This window comes from Rhinoderma darwinii, chromosome 9 (assembly GCF_050947455.1).
Source record: "Rhinoderma darwinii isolate aRhiDar2 chromosome 9, aRhiDar2.hap1, whole genome shotgun sequence".
NCBI lineage: Eukaryota > Metazoa > Chordata > Amphibia > Anura > Rhinodermatidae > Rhinoderma > Rhinoderma darwinii.
Window position 1 is genome coordinate 16841475 of NC_134695.1, and position 17524 is coordinate 16858998.

Genomic DNA, 17524 nt, shown 5'->3' on the forward strand with positions numbered 1-17524 from the left:
TGCCCATAGCTGCCCAAACCGCACACAAGTGAAAAAAAAACTCTCCAGGGCTGCTGCCGGCCGCATTCTAGCGGTCATCGGTCCCACGTGCTGCTGATGAAGAGGAGGGGGGAATGTGCAGGGGGAGTCATTTGCGGCCAGGGAACAGGGCCACAGCACATCAGCTGTAGAGAGCAGACTGTCAGAGATTGTGATTGGCAGGTGGTGGAGTCTCCCTGACAGTCTGCTCCTCTGTTTTGCTGTGCACTGTCCCTCCTGTTTAAATCTCCAGCAGCTGCCTGATAATGGCAAAACTGAAACTAGAGGGTGAAGGACCTGTGGTGACGTCACAGTCACATGATTAAGGTCCTGGAGGCTGCCAGAGACAATCACCGCAGAGGAAGAGACTGTGGTAAGTGTGTGTGTGTGTGTGTGTGTGTGTGTGTGTGTGTGTGTGTTTGTGTGTGTTTATGTGTTTATGTGTGTGTGTCATAATGTAAGTCTATATAGTGTGTGCTGTGTATATAGTGTGTGCTGTGTCTATAGTCTATATAGTGTGTGCTGTGTATATAGTGTGTGCTGTGTATATAGTGTGTGCTGTGTATATAGTGTGTGCTGTGTATATAGTGTGTGCTGTGTATATAGTGTATATAGTGTGTGCTGTGTATATAGTGTGTGCTGTGTATATAGTGTGTGCTGTGTATATAGTGTGTGCTGTGTATATAGTGTGTGCTGTGTATATAGTCTATATAGTGTGTGCTGTGTATATAGTGTGTGCTGTGTATATAGTCTATATAGTGTGTGCTGTGTATATAGTCTATATAGTGTGTGCTGTGTATATAGTGTGTGCTGTGTATATAGTCTATATAGTGTGTGCTGTGTATATAGTGTGTGCTGTGTATATAGTCTATATAGTGTGTGCTGTGTATATAGTGTGTGCTGTGTTTATAGTGTCTATAATGTAAGTCTATATAGTGTGTGCGTGTAGTGTGTGTGGTTTGAATATATAGTGTGTGGTGTTAGTGTGAATTGTATATAGGGTGTTTAATCTCACATTTTTTGTGTGTGAAATAATTTCCCACCCATAGAGCCCTCTGCAGTAAGTCAGATGCTCAGAACCCCCCAAGCAATATAATCTCCCCCATATAGCCCTCAGTAGTTATTATACTGCTGGGGGTCAGAGCGTTTGATTGACTGTTGAGGGTTCTATAGGGGAATAACTCCTTCCCCCCAGAGCCATAAGGGCGGATTTACACGAACGTGTAATACGTCCGTGCAACGTGCGTGCTTTTTACGCGTGTCGTACGGACCTATGTAAGTCTATGGGGCAGTGCAGACCGTCAGTGATTTTTGCGCAGCGTGTGTCCGCTGCGTAAATCTCACGACATATCCTATATTTCTGCGTTTTTTGTGCATCACACACCCATTGAAGTCAATGGGTGCGTGAAAATCACGCATGCCACACGGAGGCACCTACGTGTGACATGCGTGATTTGCTCAACAGCAGTAAAACTATGATTGCAAACAGAAAAGCACCACGTGCTACAAACATACAGAGTGTCATAATGATGGCGGCTGTGCGAAAGGCACGCAGCCGCGCATCATATGGTGATGACACACGGAGCTGTTAAGTGTCTTTTGCGCGCGCAAAACGCCGCATTTTTTGCGTACGCAAAACGCACACGCTCGTGTAAATCCGCCCTAAGTGTCAGACGCTTAGACCCTCCCATAGGGCACTCAGCAGTCAGTCAGATGCACTGGGGAGGGGTGTCTGACTGCTTAAAGGGTAACTAACGAAACTTTAAAAAAAAAATTACATGTCATAGTGACATGTCAAATGTTCTAATCGGTGGGGGTCCGGGCACTGAGACCCCACCAATCGCTGAAACAAAGTGGCAGAAGCGCTCAGGTGAGTGAGGAGCCACTTTGTTTCTGATCGTCTTTCCTCTGATAGCCGAGCATGCTGTCTATGGGCACAACAGAAAGTCTATGAGTCCGTACACCGCGACGAGGAAAGACAATCAGAAATGAAGTGGAACAGCGCTCACCCGAGCACTCCTGCTGCTTTGTTTCAGTGATCGGTGGTGGTCTCAATGCTGGGACCCCCATCGATCAAAACTTCTGACATATCACTCTCACTATGACACGCCAAATCTTTTTTAAAAGTTTAGTTACCTCTTGGGGACTGAATTTATTGGTTTGAGTTAATGTATGGGCCTGGGTCTTAATTTGCTTAGGGGTCTGGGGTATAAGACAATTTATGGTGTTCATGTCTGAATTTTTATGTTGCTATAGATGCTGAAAATGGCTACAGAATCAAGGGGAAAAGATTTCTCATCAGGAAACTCTGCAGTCATCAGGAGAAGTCGCCATAACGGTCTGTGTCAGATGGAGAAGAAAAGAGAATGACCCATCAGTGAAGACATCACCTGTGAGTCATTGCATTTATAGATCTGTCACCTCTCCTGACATGTCAGTTATCGGAAATCCTTGTATTCCACATAAAGTCTTTGTGTACCCAGGACTAATAGACACATGCGTGTTACCATTCCCCTTGTCAGGAGGATGTGTCCCTACACAGTGTGATACTGTCAGCGATGGTTGGAGACTGTCAATATGTAGGGACACAGCCCTTTGACATGGGGAATCGTAGCACTCATTTGTCAATGCTCACACAGAAAGGTGGTGTTTAATATAGACATGACGTGGCAGGGCGGTGGTGGACAAGGGGGCCCAAGCTTGAGGAACAGCCCAGGGCCCATGGTTTACTTAATCCGCCAGTGCATGGAGACGCAGGATGTGTTTGACAAACAAGGTAGCTAACGTCTTAGCATTGGGTAGTTTCTTGAGGGGCACAAAATGGCACATCTTACTGAAGCGGTCTACTACAACCCACACCACCGACTTGCCTTGAGATGGAGGCAAATCGGTGATAAAATCCATGGAGATATGGGTCCAAGGTCTCAGGGGAATGGGCAAAGAACATAATAAGCCCGCTGGTCGGGACCTGGGAGTCTTGGACCTAGCACAAACTTCACAAGCGGCGACGTAGGCCTTAACGTCTTTAGGCAACCCAGGCCACCAATAGTTTCTGGCAATGAGGTGCTTGGTACCCAGGATGCCTGGATGGCCAGATAGTGCAGAGTCATGATTTTCCCTAAGTACCCTTAGCCGGAATTGCAGGGGAACAAACAGCTTGTTCTCAGGAAGGCTCCCGGGAGCTGAACCTTGATCAGCCGCAATTTCAGAGACTAAATCAGAATCAATAGCGGAAATGATTATACCTGGAGCCAAAATACAAGCAGGATCTTCCTCCGAAGGAGGGCTGGCCATGAAGCTACGTGACAGTGCATCAGCCTTAACATTTTTAGACCCAGCCCTATAGGTAACCACAAAGTTGAATCTGGTAAAAAAATAACGCCCAACGAGCTTGTCTCGGGTTTAGCCTCCGGGCAGATTCTAGGAAAACCAGATTCTTGTGGTCGGTAAGGACTGTTACCTGGTGCCTAGCCCCCTCCAGGAAGTGGCACCACTCTTCAAATGCCCATTTAATGGCTAAGAGTTTGCGGTTGCCAATATCATAGTTACTCTCAGTGGGTGAAAACTTCCTGGAGAAGTAGGCCCAGGGACGGAGATGGGTGAGGGACCTGGTACCATGGGACAAGACAGCCCCCACTCCCACCTCGGACGCGTCAACCTCCACGATAAATGGCTCCATTTGGTTGGGCTGAACCAGCACCGGGGCCGGGATAAAGCACTTCTTAGACCTCAAAAGCCTGGACAGCCTCAGGAGGCCAGTGGAGGAGATCAGCACCTTTGCGAGTGAGATCCGTAAGAGGCTTAGCGATGACCGAGAAGTTAGCAATAAACCTCCTGTAATAATTAGCGAACCCCAGGAAGCACTGTAATGCCTTCAGGGAGGCAGGTTGGACCCATTCCGCCACAGCCTGGACCTTGGCAGGGTCCATGCGGAATTCATGAGGAGTGAGGATTTGGCCCAAAAATGGTATCTCCTGCACCCCAAACACACATTTTTTGGTCTTCACAAACAGTTTGTTTTCCCGAAGGACCTGGAGCACCTTCCTGAAATGCTCAATGTGGGAGGACCAGTCCTTGGAAAACACAAGTATGTCATCAAGGTACACTACAAGAAATACCCCCAGGTAGTCTCTTAAAATCTCATTTATTATATTCTGCAAGACCGCGGGAGCATTACACAACCCAAAGGGCATGACGAGGTATTCGAAATGACCTTCGGGCGTGTTAAACGCAGTCTTCCACTCATCCCCCTCTTTGATGCGGATAAGGTTATACGCCCCCCGTAGATCAAACTTAGAGAACCATTGGGCCCCCTGAACCTGATTAAAGAGATCAGGAATCAGAGGAAGGGGATACTGGTTCCTTACAGTGACCTTATTCAAGCTTCGGTAGTCAATGCATGGCCTAAGACCACCATCCTTCTTCCCTACGAAGTAGAAGCCAGCACCTACCGGAGAAGTAGAGGGGCGAATGTAACCCTTGGCCAGGCATTCCTGGATATACTCTCTCATGGCTTCACGTTCGAGACAAAGAGAGATTAAATATCCTACCCTTAGGGAGCTTAGCTCCTGGTACCAAATTGATTGCGCAATCATATTCTCTATGAGGAGGTAACACTTCGGAGGCCTCCTTAGAGAAAACATCGGCGAAGTCCTGAACAAACTCAGGTAGCGTGTTCACCTCCTCAGGAGGAGAAATAGAATTAACAGAAAAACATGACGTCAAGCATTCATTACCCCACTTGGTAAGGTCCCCAGAATTCCAGTCAAACGTGGGATTATGCAACTGTAACCAGGGAAGGCCTAAAACCAAATCGGACGATAATCCCTGCATTAACAGTACAGAGCACTGCTCCAAATGCATGGAGCCAACAAGGAGTTCAAAGACAGGGGTATGCTGTGTAAAATAACCATTAGCAAGAGGAGTGGAGTCGATACCCACTACCGGGACAGGTTTAGTCAAATTAATAAAACAGACATGATATTAGCAGAAGACCCTGAATCCACGAAGGCACTGCCGGTAGCAGACCTACCACCAAAAGAGACCTGAAAGGGAAGCAAGATTTTATTACGTTTCATATTTACGGGAAATACCTGTGCGCCCAAGTGACCTCCCCAATGATCACTTAGGCGCGGAAGTTCTCCGGCTGCATTCTTACGCTTAGGACAGTTGTTCACTTGATGCTTGTCAACCCCACAGTAGAAGCAGAGACCATTCTTCCTGCGGAAATCTCTACTTTGTTGGGGGGACACGGAGGCCCCGAGTTGCATAGGTAACTCCGAGTCTTCCGGGGAGGAACGAAGCAACGGAACCTCGGGAGGCATCATGGGGGAGTCAGAGGAGAAAACATCAAGACGTTCAAGTCGTCGTTCCCTGAGACGTCGGTCAAGTCGTACCGCTAAAGCCATAACCTGGTCTAGGGAGTCAGAAGAGGGATAACTAACTAGCAGATCTTTCAGGGCGTTCGACAGACCCAACCTAAACTGGCACCTTAAGGCAGGGTCATTCCACCGAGAAGCTACGCACCACTTCCTAAAGTCAGAGCAATACTCCTCAACAGGTCTCTTACCCTGACGTAAGGTCACCAGCTGACTCTCGGCAAAAGCAGTCTTGTCAGTCTCGTCATAGATGAGTCCGAGAGCAGAAAAGAAAAGATCAACGGAGGAAAGTTCAGGGGCATCAGGAGCCAAGGAGAAGGCCCATTCTTGGGGCCCTTCCTGGAGCCGGGACATAATTATACCCACCCGCTGGCTCTCAGAACCTGAGGAGTGGGGCTTTAAACGAAAATATAGCCTACAACTCTCCCGAAAGGAGAAAATAGTCTTCCGGTCCCCTGAGAACCGGTCAGGCAACTTGAGGTGGGGTTCAAGAGGTGAGGTGAGGGGGACTACCATGGTAGCATCAGGCTGGTTGACCCTCTGAGCCAGGGCCTGGACCTGTAGTGAGAGACCCTGCATTTGCTGAGCCAGGGTCTCAAGGGGGTCCATAGTGGTGTCAGGGACCAGGGTAGACTAGGTATGGGCTTGTGATTATGTAATGACGGGGGTGGTGAGACAGACAAGTGAGCCCTAATCTACCCGCCACTCAGTCCCTGCCTACTTGCAACGACCCGCCCTAGGTGATGGGGTACAACTGGGCGACGGTCCCTACGCTCAATAAGTGCACGACAGACAAACAGACAAGGGTACACAGAGCTAGGGGGAGAAAGGGGCAGTTGCCCACGGCAACACCGTGAGCAACAAGAGAAGTGAACAAGCCGAGTCAAACCAGGAGTGTACGAGGTACCAAACGCAGAGCAGGAGAGTAGTCAGCAAGCCGGGGTCAATATGAGCAAGGACAATAGTACAAGAAGCTGCAGCAGGGCCAGTAAACCACACGAGAAGAATCACAAGCAAAGGAGGAACAGGAAAGGCAGGTATAAATAGACAGAGGGCGGGAGCTAGCTCCGTCTGGCCAGGCTGTGATAGGTTCTCCCACTCCTAAGCCTGCCACCCTGAGTGGTGGAAGATGGAGTCAGTCTCACAGACATAGAAGCAGGTGCAGACTGATTATCTATGGGTGTTAACCCCGAAGCTGTGCCTGGCAGATCCTTTACACAAATGGCGCCCTTTCCCTCCTGAGCCCTGCGGTGTGTTCAAACAGCCGTTTATTACCACATATTGGGTACTGTTTTACTCGGGAGAAATTGTTTTACAAATGTTGTGGTGCTTTTTCTCCTTTAGTCCTTGTGGAAATGAGACAAAATTAGCTAAACCTACATTTTCTTTGAAAGAATGTCGATTTTCATTTTCACGGCCTACTTCCAATAATTTCTGCAAAAAAATTGCAGGGTCAAAAATTTTCACTATACCCCTAGATAATTTCCTGAAGGGGTGTAGGTTCCCAAATGGGGTCATTTTTGGGGGATTTCCACTGTTTTAGCAGTGCAAGATCCCTTCAAATCTGACATGGTGCCTACAATACATGCTAATAAAAAGGAGGCCCAAAACCCTCTAGGTGCTCCTTTGCTTCTGAGGCCTGTACTTCAGTCCAGTAGCACACTAGGGCCACATGTTGGATATTTCCTAAAACTGCAGAATCTGGACAATAAATATTAAGTTGCGGTTCTCTGGTAAAACTTTGTGTCACAACAAAAATGGATTAAAAATAAATTTCGAAAAGCATTCCGAAGTTATTACCACATAAATTGAAACATGTCAGATTTGAAAAATGAGGCTCTGTCAGGAAGTTCAAAAGTGGCCAAAGCGGGAAGGGGTTAACAGTGTCTAGAAAAAGCAACATAGAGGAGTTGTAAAATGCATAATATTGCTGTCAATTTCTGTCAGCCATGAATTTATTTGAAAATCGTCACAAACACCATTTTGCTAAATTTGTTGCTATTTTTGTTGTCTTGTAATTTCCACTTAACATGACGTTTGTGTTCTATGTTTATCATGTACATCAGGAAAGCTCATTGGGAAAGATGAACGTATCCATAGGGCTCCATTAGCCCAACAGAGACCAAAAGAGTGTACACTTGGGCTCCGTCGGGCTGGTATATGTCAATATACTGTACTTGTTTGTTTTTTTTTAAGGATGGAATAACGCAGTAGACTACACCAGGGTCTTCTCCAGGGCCGAACCCGCGGACAGAGCTCTTCTGATAGTCAGGCCGGGACTCCGGCATTGTTGCCCCTGACATAACTGTCCATATATAGACATCAATTCCAGAGTTTCCCCCTTCACAGCGCTTTAGGTAGAAACTTTTGCAATTAAGCAAATTTGCAAACATATCCTACCATATTGTGTCTAGAAATTCTATGCAAACTAATGTGTCTTCATGGTATCAGACTACAAATAATCCCTGCGTAGGCTGATCCTGCATTCCTACTTGCTCAATGGACATAAAGATGAACAATATTCAGTAGATGATCAAGGATTTTCTGAGATCATTTGCATCATGATGAATAATTATTCTGCTTGTGTGACAATGTAGTAATTTGAAAATAAAAATCATGTGCTGATATATAGGATTTTTAGTTGATATATAGGATAATTTTTAGTTTTTGTCAAAATTGTTTCCTCTATAGAAAGCACTAAGTACCGTCCACGGCCACGGACCGTCGGGATTACTCACCCCCCGACGTCTGCAGCCTTGGACGTTGGCCCGCATCTCCTCCCTAGGAGACGCCAGCGCTCACTTCCGCTCCGTTCTGCTGTGACCCGTAGAGTGCACGTGCACGTGCCCGGCCTTAAAGGGCCAGCACGTGCACATGAAAATGATCATCTATTAGCCCAGGATCACCCTGGACTAGAGAAGGGCCCTGCCCCTGAACTCCTTGCCGGAGCGTTATTGTGTTTGCCCGTGTTAGTATTGCAAATGGCCCCTTAGTGTTATGCTTTTCCCAGTGTTCCCGTACCTGCTACCTGTATCCTGTATTCCTGTGCCTTGGAAAGTTGGAGTTGTGTTGTGCCACCGATCACGCCTGCTGTGTTAAACCACGCCTGGTGTCTGCTGCCAAGGTCCCATCTGAGTCTAGCCAATGCTACTGTTCGAACTACTACAAGTACCCTTGTGCTTGGACTATATATACATTGACTTGGTACACTGTTTGGCCAGCTGCTATCCCGCTACTGCGGTACGGCCCAGTGGGCCCACATATTCACAGATCGTGACAGCACGCTCAGGCCCTGGACCCTGCTGGTCAACCCAAGACTGCAGGTGGAGATGCTTGACCTCCAGTCTAGACAGGACCAACTCCTCCAGGCGGTGAACATTAGTGCGCATCGGATGGATACGCAAGCTGCAACCATCCCGGCACCTGCTCCTATTGCTCCTCCTACTACACCTCTCTGCCACTGCCTCCCCGTTACGACGGAGACGCGAGGACATGCAGGGGATTTCTGAAGCAGTGTCAGATCCACTTCAGCCTACATGCCAGTGCATTTCCTTTTGATGGCGCAAAGTCCTACGGACTTAGCCAAAGGGTTGCCTCCATGGGCAAAGCTGCAGACTTAGCCAAAGGGTTACCTCCATGGCGGCAGAGCTGATCTAGAACAACAAAGCCTTAGTGGCTACATTCTGGCAAGGTCTTTCCTCTGATATCAAAGACGAGCTTTCCGCTCGAGACCTACCCTCTACCCTAGATGACTTCATCCTTCTAGCCACCGGGATTGACATGAGGATCCAGGAATGGTCTCAAGAGATTCACAGGGTCAGGAGATTGTCCAGGCTGGCTCCTACATTCCAGCAACCCCTGCTGCCCTCATCAGCTCTCCAATCAGAGGAGTCCAGTTGTCTGTCCAGGAGAAACAGCGCATACGCACTTCAGGACCCCTTCTGTAATGCGGCCTCGGAGGCCATTTTGTGCGTCTGTGTCCCCAAAAGCCTAAAAAACTCCAGAGTCTAGGATTGGTTGGAGAAAAAACCCTAGAAGGAAAAGGACTAAATAATAAATTCTCTCCCAAATTGTCCCTTCCCGTGACCATAGTGTCTGGTGAGAAGATGCACAGGGTCTCTGCGTACCTGGACTCCGGTTCCTCGGCAAACTTCATCCAACAGGACTTAGTGGATCAGCTCCAGTTGCCTATCGTTCCCTTGGAGACACCCCTGGCTGTTGCCTCGGTGAATGGATTTCCTCTGCTCAACCTGATTGTATCTGAAACCAAGCCGCTGAAGCTCCAAGTTGGAGCCCTTCATTCTGAACTAATTTTGTTTCTTGTTTTGCCTAAAGCCGTCAATCCTGTCCTACTGGGCCTGCCTTGGCTCCAACTACATGCCCCAGTCCTGGACTAGAATTCCAGAGAGGTTCTCCAATGGGGCTCCAAATGTCGCAGACGCTGTCTATTAGAGATCCATCCTGTCCAGCCTCCTCTGCCTCAGTCATTGGCAGGACTACCCCCTCATTGCTCTCAGTTTGCGGATCTCTTCAGCAAGAAGGAGGCTGAGACGCTTCCTCCACACCGGGCTTATGACTGCCCCATTGAACTGGTTCCAAATGTGTCCCCTCCCCGTGGACAGGTATACCCTCTCTCCTTGCCGGAGACTCAGTCTATGTCAGCCTAAATCAAAGAGAATCTGGAGAGGGGTTTCATACAAAAATCCTCCTTCAAAAACCCTCATATAAAAAAGACGGCTCTCCTCGCCCTTGCATTGAATTCCGTGGTCTCAATCAAATCACGGTCGAGAACAAATATCGGTTGCGACTAATTTCCAAACTATTTGACCGCATACGAGGAGCCAAGATTTTTTCTAAACTAGACTTGAGTGGGGCTTACAATTTGATCCGAATCCATCAGTGGAAGACGGCGTTTAACACTCGAGATGGGCACAGCGAATACCTGGTGACGCCCTTCGGTCTCTGTAACGCTCCCGCGATCTTCCAGGAATTCATCAATGATATCTTCCAAGATCATCTCTATGTCTGTGTTGTGGTCTATCTCGATGATATTCAGATTTTCTCTCCAGATCCGACGAACCATCGGAGGCATGTTCGTCAAGTTCTGCTGCGTTTAAGGGAGAATCGTCTGTATGCCAAGCTGGAGTAGTGCATTTTTGAGAAGAATTCTCTACCCTTCCTGGGCTACATGGGCTACATCATCTTGGATCAAGGACTCAAGATGGATCCTGAGAAGGTAAAGTCCATCCTGGAATGGCCATGTCCTCAGTGTTTTTTTGGGATTCGCCAACTTCTACCTGCAGTTTATCCCAAACTTCTCTTCACTGATGGCTCCCATCTCTAACCTCACCAAAAAAGGAATGAATGCCAAGATGTGGAGTCCAGAGGCAGAATCTGCATTCAATAGCCTTAAGAGTGCCTTCATGTCAACCTCCACCCTTCATCATCCTGACGTATCTCAACATTTTTCGTTTGAGGTGGACACCTCCTCTGTTGGTGCTGGTTCACTTCTGTTCCAGAGAGGTTCCAAAGGGAAGGCAGTGGTATGTGGCTATTATTCTACACTTTTTTCTCCCGCAGAGCGCTATTACTCTTTTGAGGATCGGGAGTTACTGGCCATCAAATTGTCTCTGGAGGCATGGAGACATCTACTAGAGGGCGCAGTTCACCCCATACTGATATAAACCCAAACCACAAGAACCTCACCCATCTCCAGTCAGCCCAACGGCTGAATACCAGTCAAGCCAGGTGGTCACTGTTCTTCTCCCGGTTCCAGTTTGTGCTCCACTACTGTCCTGGTGACAAAAATGTGAGGGCCGATGCCCTGTCCAGGTAATTTCAAACAGAGTACACTGTGGAGTCTCCGCAAAGTATTATTGATCCATCCTGTATTGTTTCTGTTAATCCTCTGCAAGTTAGAGACATCCCTTCGAGGAGGACTTTTGTGCGGTTGGTAGACAGGAGGAGAATCCTTCGCTGAGGCACAGCTCCAAATTGGCTGGGCACACTGGTGCTCGTAAAACCCCAAATCTGATTGTCTGTCATTTCTGGTGGCCCACGGTGCCCAAAGATATTGTGGACTTTGTCTCGTCTGGCACTGTGTGTGCTTCCAACAAAGTTGCTCACTCCAAGACTGCCGGTCTGCTCCAACATCTGCCTGTGCCCAATGCTCCCTGGCAGCATTCAGCAATGGACTTTGTCACTGACCTCCCTTCCTCTTCCTATGGCCTGGGTCGTGGTGAACTTGTTCTCGAAGATGGCTCATTTTGTTTCGCTGCCCGGCCTACCTTCTGCTTCTCGACTGGTCATGATGACTGGGTACAGCTTCTTCCAGGGGCTGAGTTCTCATAAAACAACCACACAATTGAGTCCACTGCTTCTACACCATTCTTCATTGTGTACGGCCAACATCCACGAATCTCTCTTCCTGTTCCGGCTACATCCCAGGTACCCGCAGCTGACTCTGCATTTTGAGACTTTCTACAGGTCTGGCAGCAAACCTGGTCCTCTATTCTGCAGGAAGTTGATCGCATGAAGCGAAAGGTGGATACTACGAGAAGAGAGCCGCCTCGGTATCTGTCGGGGACCAAACTCTAAACGGAAAAAGGAAAACAGAACAAAGCGCACATAGTGCATGAACCAGTAGGAAAACAATAAATGTGGGGAACGGTGGTCAAATATGCTGACCTGGTGTGGTTATGTTAGGACCACAACATCCATTAGAGCATACTCCAGTAGTCCACCGAGGCAAAATAGTTAGGATAAGGTTGCAGCCCAATTTCCAATCCGAGGGCAGTGGTAGTCTCGATATATATACTGGAGGTTAGGAAAGAACAGCGGAATATTCAAGGGCGCAGCCGTGAGGTATTTACTCTGTTGCCATGTGGGTACGGTGTAAACGATAATAAGCAAAATCAGATAAAGTTCAAAGGTAATTTATTTGCACAGGTAAAATGACGTGTTTCAAGGCTGAACCGGCCTCTTCATCATGTTAGGTACAAATGATGTGTGAGTTCCAGGTACATACTTTTTTGTATCCAAAGTTTAGGTCGGCCCTAACAAAGACTACCGGGTCAAGGTTACAGGTCAGATTCATTATAACATGCGGTCAATGTCAAACAAGAAACACAGTCGATTCCCCTTGTAGGAAATATAAAAATACAAGTATCACAAATTAAAATAGTAATAATATAAGTATAAATATACACCATATGTATTATATATAAAAAAGATGTACATATATATATATATATGTAAATAAAAATGTATATTTGCAGTTATATCACAGCATTTTAAAATATTAAAATTTCTATAAATGCACAGAGCAAGCATCGGGGTCACTATGTTCACAGAGATTAGATGAATATTGTGGACATGTGTGAGTTTTTTATAGATTGAAAGAGACGGACAATATTGTGTAAATATATAGTCGTCATAGTGATGTGACGCTAAGATGCTATGGAAGCCTAAGAGGCTAAAATCTGAACAGTGTGATAAGCGTCGGCATGAGTGACATTGAATGCCATATTTTCATGATTGAACAAAGGGAAAACAACCCAAAGAGAGGGGAGTTTTTCCTTTTATAGAAAGCTCTAAAGGTAAGTATGGAATTAGATGTAAAGTGCAAATATAGTTTATTTACTCGTTTCATGAAAACACAGGGCCATTTGTGTATCCCATCTCAATGTGTAACTTAGTAGCAGTAGCCACTAAAATTAAAGTTATAATGAATAATCTATACTCTTTATTGAACTTGAGGTCTCTAAATTTAAAACAAGGGGTATACTTTTTTTGGGAGTGATTATTTTTGGGCATACATGTGTATATCCATATACGCAGACAATGCACACAATAGACTGTAGTCATGATCAGGGGACTGTAGAGTGCGTTCACTCTCATAAGGGTAATGCTACTATAACTACTACCCCTCCCTCCTTCAGTGGCCATACCACCTACCCCACCCATCAGCTATAAGAAAAACGTGGAAAACTTGGGTTGGATAAATTTGGCCAAAGCAGCCATTTTATTTACAAACAAACATAATGGAAACAACAATTTACATATAAGAATAACAATGGAAGGGGAGTCCTTGGAGCTACAAAAGTCTGTCAACAAAATGGCCCACCTGCATCGTATTTTACTCCCAGCCGTCACCCTACAGGCTCAGGGGCACCGTCATACCTGCAGTTGGCTGACCTAAACCGCAACCACTCCCCGGGACACTACCCAGCAGGAGCCCAAATTGACCATAATAAATTAGGAAGGGACCATACCCCGATGAATCCCCCCCCACACCAATTTACCACCAACTGCAAGGACCCCCAATCCGCCACACGAACATCCTTAGACAACCTTTGTGTATGAGAGCCCCCACCCAGCAAGAGAGCTCGCTCGATCCCCTCCTGCTGGCACAGCGTCCAAAGATCAATCCCCACAGCCGTCAGGTGAACACCATCACCTAACCAGAAATGACCTTGGCCATCTTCAAAGTCATAATGACGCACGAAGATGCCCCCTTTCCTCACCACAAACCCCGAAACCGCCCTACTGACCGTCACCCGGGCCTTATTTAAGCGCGCCACAGACCTGGCATGCCGCTAGGCCTTACGTGGGACAATTTCTAACCACACCACCTTAACCCCTGGGAAACTGGACCACAACTTAAGTAGATCATACTTAATATCCCTGATCAATTCCCGAAAGGGGCGACGACCCAAATCATTACCCCCCCCCCCCCCACGTGCAACACTAAAACATCAGAGGCTCTATCCAACTGAGCAATCCTATGGACGTCAGGCAACACCTGACTCCACACCATACCTCTACTCCCCAGCCACCAAACCAATACCTCCTCCCACCGAAAACCCAACTGCCGCCCGTCCGGACGAACATCGGCCAGCTCCGCCCCCCAATGCACGTAAGAATGCCCGATAATCCACACCAACCGGCAAGGGAAACCTAGGATGATAAAAGCAAAGGGTAATAAAAACAAACCATATGAAGGGAAGGAGGAAAGAGGGAGAGGGTGGGGTAAAGAACCAACACACACATAATAAACATAAATACTGCAGGCGCACATACAACTGGAAACGGCAGGAATCCCACCGACCTATCCACTTTACCACGTCCGACCACAACCCCCAGGACACTGCCTCCATTGCCGCCCCAATACGAAATGAATGGGGGGAAAATAAAGACCCATCCAACCCCAACTGCTCAAAACACCTACGAAAAACCCAGGTAAACTGATAATGGGACAAAAAGGTCCCATCCACGTGACACAAAAGTTGCCCACTCGCAACAGGCCGAACATCCCTATAACCCGCAAAGCAGTCGACCGGGCACATCCTGGCCCCCCCCCCCCTGCTGCCTCCAACACCACTCGCTTACCAAGTCCACCCTGATCCGTCTTAGAACGGCAGATCCAGAACTCCACACTCCTGTCCGCCAGCAAAATATCCTCCATCCACAACCCCCCAGCCCCCCAGAACGCCAATCTATACAAGGTCACCTCAAAATCTGAAAAGCACACATCCACCAACTCCCCCCACAACTATTCCAATAACACAAAAGACACGGGGTGTCGACGATCAGGTAACACTCTCCCCTTTCTATAACCCTTCAGGGCCTGGCCAACCCAAAAACTTTTTGTAATATCCCTGCAACCCCCGGAGCTTAAAACCAAAGGCCAGGGCTACCACAAAACGACTAATCTTGGATACGGACCAGCCCGCAATAGAAGCCTGTCCCAGAAAAACCAGCAGCGCAACCACGCGATCCTCATCTGTCCTTACCCCATCCAGATATGCCAGCCAACCTTCCCAATCCCTCCACGCAGAGTCATAAGCAGACTAAGTCCCGGGTGCATGAGAAGATCGAATCAATCCTCCCGCGGCTCGTAACCCAGCCCCCACAGCCACTCGGGGAAAGACATCCCTTCCGAATCCGCGTCCGGAGCCAACAAGCGAAAACGATCCCACTGCAATCGAGAAAAAGAATCCGCAATGTCATTCTGGACTCCTGGCACATGGACTGCAACTATCCACGCGTTCAGGGACAGGCAACGTAACACTAAGTGTCTCAACAGGCGGACGACCGGGGGGGAAGAAGCTGACACATTGTTAATGGCCACCACCACCCCCAAATTGTCACAATGAAAACGGACCTTGCTGTCCCAAAACCTCTCGCTACCAAATCTCCACCGCAACCAGAATAGGAAAGAGTTCAAGGAAAGCAAGGTTCCTTACCAATCCCAGATCCACCCACTCCTGCGGCCAGCGAGCCACGCACCACTACCCCCTGCAGTAAGCACCGAAACCCATGCCCCCTGCCGCGTCTGTAAATAACTCCCAATCAACACTGTCCACCACCACATAATAAAGGACTTCCCATTGTACTTGAACAAAAAAAAACTCAAACCAAACCCCCAAATCCGCCCTGAGCTCTTTATTCAGCCGAATAAAATGATGTGGGGCCTTCACCCCGGCTGTCGCTCCCGACAGCCGGCCTACTAAAAATCCGACCCATGGGCATAATTCAGCAAGTAAAATTGAGTTTGCCTAACAAGGACTTAAACTCCCGCAAGGAGATCTTTCGCAATTGCCTGGTCCGCACAGCCTCTAGTTTTTCCCTAGGAAGCTGACACTCCAGCCTTACGGAATCAATCGTGATTCCCAGAAAGACCAGACAGGAGCTAAACCCCTCTGTTTTGTCCAGGGCCAATGCTACACCGAACCTACTCGCCACCCACTCAATCGTGCGCAGCAAATTAAAACAATCTGAGGAACCTGCCGAACCAACACATAATAAATCGTCTAAGTAGTGTATTACTGTCGAGACGCCGACCACATCACAGACCACCCACCCCAGGAAGGAACTAAAGGCTTCAAAATAGGCACAGGAAATCGAACAACCCATCGGGAGGCAACGATCCACAAAATAAGCCCCGTCCCAATAACACCCTAACAGCCTTATGCTATCAGGATGCAGCGGGAGGAGGCGAGAAGCCAATTCGATATCCGTTTTCACCATCAAAGTCCCCGCACCATAACGACGCACCGAGTCAACCGCCGCATCAAACGAGGTATAAACCATCGAGCAGAGTTCAGGAGAGATCCCATCGTTAACCGACCGCCCCCATGGATAAGTTGAATGATGTATGAGCCAAAATTTATTCGGATCCTTCTTGGGCACCACCCCAAGTGGAGATACCACTAGATCCGGTAAGGGCAATACACAAATGGACCCGCCATACGCCCTAACTCAACCTCTTTCCGTAACTTATCCCCAACCACCCCCGCATACTGCAACGCCGAACGCAGATTCCGCAAGAAAAACGGAACCTCGTGAGAGGGGGCAGGAATATGGAAACCAATCCGAAAACCATTTAACAACAAAACCGCTCACGATCCATCAAGGGATCTATTTAGGAAGGGCACAATTTCTTCCCACTTCACCGGAGTCAGGCCCTTGGCTAGCGTCCCCTGCCCCCCATCCTTTACCTTTTCGAAAAGACTTGGTGGACCCGTGGGAAGTCCCGCCGCATGAGGAACAGCCATATTTAAACTTACAACCCAGTCCGAACTTACACTGGCCCTCATTAAGCTGCCAACAGAACCTGGATTTCCCTCCTGCCCCACCTGACCCCCCACTAGAAGGCGCTGAGGGGCCGGCGGGACCGGCCCAACCTGCCGGAAAGGACTCGCCATAACGCACTGGTGCCATGACCTGCAACCACAACCCTATGTCCTTATTATCCTATCTAATGTCAGGCCGCACGACTTTCCGCTGCCGAAAATGCTCATCATAGCGCAGCCATGTCTGCCCGCCGTATACTCGATAAGCTTCCCCGATAGCATCCATATAACAGAAGAGCGCAGAACAATGCTCCGGCGTCTTCTGGCCTATCACGCTTGCCAAAATCGCAAATGCCTGCAACCAATTAACAAAAGTTTGGGGAATCAAGCGATAGCTTTGTTTTTCTTCCTTCTCCTTTTTACTTTCCAACCACTTCCCCTTATCTAAGTTGAACTTCTCTAACGGTAACAATGAAAAAATTTCGACGTATACGTACTTCCATATTTTTTCCCTAACTTCCGGCTTCAGATAAGCATCTAACGGGCCCTCAA

At 48.0% G+C, this 17524-nt stretch overlaps 1 long non-coding RNA gene across 1 annotated transcript in view; it reads left to right on the forward strand.

Moving 5' to 3' along the window:
* Positions 1 to 357: 357 nt before the first annotated feature.
* LOC142660275 (uncharacterized) overlaps positions 358 to 17524 on the forward strand; it is an 88195-nt gene continuing 71028 nt past the window's right edge. Inside the window, exons 1-2 of the long non-coding RNA XR_012850444.1 lie at positions 358 to 391; positions 2275 to 2410. This is a non-coding gene — a long non-coding RNA (uncharacterized LOC142660275). The remainder of the gene's footprint in view (positions 392 to 2274; positions 2411 to 17524) is intronic.